Source organism: Heterodontus francisci, unplaced genomic scaffold (genome assembly GCF_036365525.1).
Source record: "Heterodontus francisci isolate sHetFra1 unplaced genomic scaffold, sHetFra1.hap1 HAP1_SCAFFOLD_544, whole genome shotgun sequence".
NCBI classification, from domain to species: Eukaryota; Metazoa; Chordata; class Chondrichthyes; order Heterodontiformes; family Heterodontidae; genus Heterodontus; species Heterodontus francisci.
Window position 1 is genome coordinate 666,568 of NW_027141127.1, and position 4,405 is coordinate 670,972.

The following is a 4,405-nucleotide window of genomic DNA, read 5'->3' on the forward strand; positions in this document are numbered from 1 at the left end:
TCTCTCTCCATATATATTGCTGTCTCTCTCTCTCTTTTACTCTCTCTCTCTGTCTCTCTCACTGTATCTGTCTCTCTGTTTCTCTCCCTCTGCCCCTCTTTGTCTGTCTCTGCCTCTCTCTCTCTCTCTCTCTGTCTCTCTCCGTCCCTGTCTCTCTCTCTCCGTCCCTGTCTCTCTCTCTATGTCTCCCTCTCTCTCTGTCTCTTTCCCTCTCTCTGTGTCTCTCTCTCTCTTTCTGTCAGTCTCCCTGTTTTTCTCTCTCTCCATCGGTCTCTCTGCCTCTCTCTTTGTCTCTCTCACTCTATCTCTCTGTCTCTCTCTCTCTCTGTCTCTCCCTCTCTGTCTCTCTCTCTCTCTGTCTGTTTCTCTCAGTCTCCCTCTCTCTGTCTGTCTGTCTCTCTCTCTGTCTGACTGTCTGTCTCTCTCTCTCTGCTTCACTCTGCCTCTCTCTCTGTCTCTTTCTCTCTGTCTTTCTCTCTCTTTGTCTCTCACTCGCTCTGTATATCTCTCTCTCTCTCTGTCTCTCTCTCTCTGTCTCTCTCCCTCTCTCTCTCTTTCTCTCTGTCTCTCTCCGTCTGTCCCTGTCTCTCTCTCTCTCTTTCTCTTTCTGTCTCTCTCTCTGCTTCTCTCTCTAGCTCTCTGTCACTGTCTCTCTCTCTCCGTGTCTCTCTTTCTCTATGTCTGTCTCTCTCTCTCTACATCTTGCTGTCTCTGTCTGTCTTTTACTCTCTCTCTCTCTCGCTCTGTCTCTCTCACTGTCACTGTCTCTCTGGTTCTCTCCCTCTGTCCCTCTCTGTGTCTCTCTCCCTCTCTCTGTGTCTCTCTCTCTCTTTCTGTCAGTATCCCTGTTTTTCTCTCTCTCCGTCGGTCTCTCTGCCTCTCTCTTTGTCTCCCTTACTCTATCTCTCTGTTTCTCTCTCTCTCTCTCTGTCTCTCTCTTTCTCTGTTTCTCTCAGTCTCTCTCTCTGTCTCTCACTCTCTTTCTCTCTCTCTCTCTCTGTTTCTCTCTACCTCTCTCTCTGTCTCTTTCTCTCTGTCTTTCTCTCACTCTGTCTCTCACTCGCTCTGTATATCTCTCTCTCTCTCTGTCTCTCTCTCTCTTTGTCTGACTGTCTCTCTCTCTCTGTTTCACTCTACCTCTCTCTCTGTCTCTTTCTCTCTGTCTTTCTCTCACTCTGTCTCTCACTCGCTCTGTATATCTCTCTCTCTCTCTGTCTCTCTCTCTCTTTGTCTGACTGTCTCTCTCTCTCTGTTTCACTCTGCCTCTCTCTCTGTCTCTTTCTCTCTGTCTTTCTCTCTCTCTGTCTCTCACTCGCTCTGTATATCTCTCTCTCTGTCTCTCTCTCTCTGTATCTCTCTCTCTCTCTCTCTGTCTCTCTCCCTCTGTCTCTTTTTCTCTCTGTCTCTCTGTTGCTCTCTGTTTCTGACTCTGTCTCTCCCTGTGTCTCTCTTTCTCTATGTCTGTCTCTCTCTCTATATATCTTGCTGTCTCTCTCTTTCATTTACTCTCTCTCTCTCTCACTGTCTCTGTCTCTCTGTTTCTCTCCCTCTGTCCCTCTCTGTCTGTCTCAGTCTGTCTCTCTCTCTCTCTGTCTCTCTCTCTCCGTCTCCCTGTCTCCGTCCCTGTCACTCTCTCTCTGTCTCCCTCTCTCTCTGTCTGTCTCCCTCTCTCTGTGTGTCTCTCTCTCTTTCTGTCAGTCGCCCTGTTTTTCTCTCTCTCCGTCGGTCTCTCTGCCTCTCTCTTTGTCTCTCTCACTCTATCTCTCTGTCTCTCTCTCGCTGTCTCTCTCTCTCAGTCTCTCTCTCTCTCTGTCTGTTTCTCTCTGTCTCTCTGTCTCTCTCTGTCTGTTACTCTGCCTCTCTCTCTCTCTGTTTCTCTCTGTCTCTCTCTCTCTGTCTCTCTCTCTCTCTGTCTCTCTCTCTCAGTCTCTCGCTCTCTGTCTGTCTCTTTCTCTCTGTCTCTCTCTGCCTGTCCCTGTCTCTCTTTCTCTCTCTCTCTCTTTCTCTCTCTGTTGATCTCTCTGTGGCTCTCTGTTTCTGTCTCTCTATCTCTCTGTCTCTGTCTCTCTCTCTCCCTGTGTCTCTCTTTCTCTATGTCTGTCTCTCTCTCCATATATATTGCTGTCTCTCTCTCTCTTTTACTCTCTCTCTCTCTGTCTCTCTCACTGTATCTGTCTCTCTGTTTCTCTCCCTCTGTCCCTCTTTGTCTGTCTCTGCCTCTCTCTCTCTCTCTGTCTCTCTCCGTCCCTGTATCTCTCTCTCCGTCCCTGTCTCTCTCTCTCTGTCTCCCTCTCTCTCCCCGTCTCCCTCTCTCCGTCCCTGTCACTGTCTCTCTGTCTCCCTCTCTCTCTGTCTCTTTCCCTCTCTCTGTGTCTCTCTCTCTCTTTCTGTCAGTCTCCCTGTTTTTCTCTCTCTCCATCGGTCTCTCTGCCTCTCTCTTTGTCTCTCTCACTCTATCTCTCTGTCTGTCTCTCTCTCTGTCTCTCTCTCTGTCTGTTTCTCTCAGTCTCTCTCTCTCTCTGTCTGTTTCTCTCAGTCTCTCTCTCTCTGTCTCTCTCTCTGTTTCTCTCTGTCTCTCTCTGTCTGTTACTCTGCCTCTCTCTCTCTCTGTTTCTCTCTGCCTCTCTCTCTGTCTCTCTCTCTCTGTCTCTCTCTCTCTGTCTCTCTCTCTCTGTCTCTGTCTCTCTGTCTGTCTCTTTCTCTCTGTCTCTCTCTGCCTGTCCCTGTCTCTCTTTCTCTCTCTCTCTCTTTCTCTCTCTGTTGATCTCTCTGTGGCTCTCTGTTTCTGTCTCTCTATCTCTCTGTCTCTGTCTCTCTCTCTCCCTGTGTCTCTCTTTCTCTATGTCTGTCTCTCTCTATATATATCTTGCTGTCTCTCTCTTTTATTTACTCTCTCTCTCTCTCACTGTCTCTGTCTCTCTGTTTCTCTCCCTCTGTCCCTCTCTGTCTGTCTCAGTCTGTCTCTCTCTCTCTCTGTCTCTCTCTCTCCGTCTCCCTGTCTCCGTCCCTGTCACTCTCTCTCTGTCTCCCTCTCTCTCTGTCTGTCTCCCTCTCTGTGTGTCTCTCTCTCTCTTTCTGTCAGTCGCCCTGTTTTTCTCTCTCTCCGTCGGTCTCTCTGCCTCTCTCTTTGTCTCTCTCACTCTATCTCTCTGTCTCTCTCTCGCTGTCTCTCTCTCTCAGTCTCTCTCTCTCTCTCTGTCTGTTTCTCTCAGTCTCTCTCTCTCTGTCTCTCTCTCTGTTTCTCTCTGTCTCTCTGTCTCTCTCTGTCTGTTACTCTGCCTCTCTCTCTCTCTGTTTCTCTCTGTCTCTCTCTCTGTCTCTCTCTCTCTGTCTCTCTGTCTGTCTCTTTCTCTCTGTCTCTCTCTGCCTGTCCCTGTCTCTCTTTCTCTCTCTCTCTCTTTCTCTCTCTGTTGATCTCTCTGTGGCTCTCTGTTTCTGTCTCTCTATCTCTCTGTCTCTGTCTCTCTCTCTCCCTGTGTCTCTCTTTCTCTATGTCTGTCTCTCTCTCCATATATATTGCTGGCTCTCTCTCTCTTTTACTCTCTCTCTCTCTGTCTCTCTCACTGTATCTGTCTCTCTGTTTCTCTCCCTCTGTCCCTCTTTGTCTGTCTCTGCCTCTCTCTCTCTCTCTGTCTCTCTCCGTCCCTGTATCTCTCTCTCCGTCCCTGTCTCTCTCTCTCTGTCTCCCTCTCTCTCTGTCTCTTTCCCTCTCTCTGTGTCTCTCTCTCTCTTTCTGTCAGTCTCCCTGTTTTTCTCTCTCTCCATCGGTCTCTCTGCCTCTCTCTTTGTCTCTCTCACTCTATCTCTCTGTCTCTCTCTCTCTCTGTCTCTCTCTCTGTCTGTTTCTCTCAGTCTCTCTCTCTCTGTCTCTCTCTCTGGCTCTGTCTCTCTCTCTCTCTCTCTGTCTGTCTGTCTCTCTCTCTCTCTCTGTTTCACTCTGCCTCTCTCTCTGTCTCTTTCTCTCTGTCTTTCTCTCGCTCTGTCTCTCACTCGCTCTGTATATCTCTCTCTCTCTCTGTCTCTCTCTCTCTGTCTCTCTCCCTCTCTCTCTCTTTCTCTCTGTCTCTCTCCGTCTGTCCCTGTCTCTCTCTCTCTCTCTCTCTCTCTTTCTCTTTCTGTCTCTCTCTCTGCTTCTCTCTCTATCTCTCTGTCACTGTCTCTCTCTCTCCCTGTGTCTCTCTTTCTCTTTCTGTCAGTATCCCTGTTTTTCTCTCTCTCCGTCGGTCTCTCTGCCTCTCTCTTTGTCTCCCTTACTCTATCTCTCTGTCTCTCTCTCTCTCTGTTTCTCTCAGTCTCTCTGTCTCTGACTCTCACTCTGTCTCTCTCTGTCTCTCTGAGTCTGTTTCTCTCAGTCTCTCTCTCTGTCTCTCACTCTCTTTCTCTCTCTCTCTCTCTGTTTCTCTCT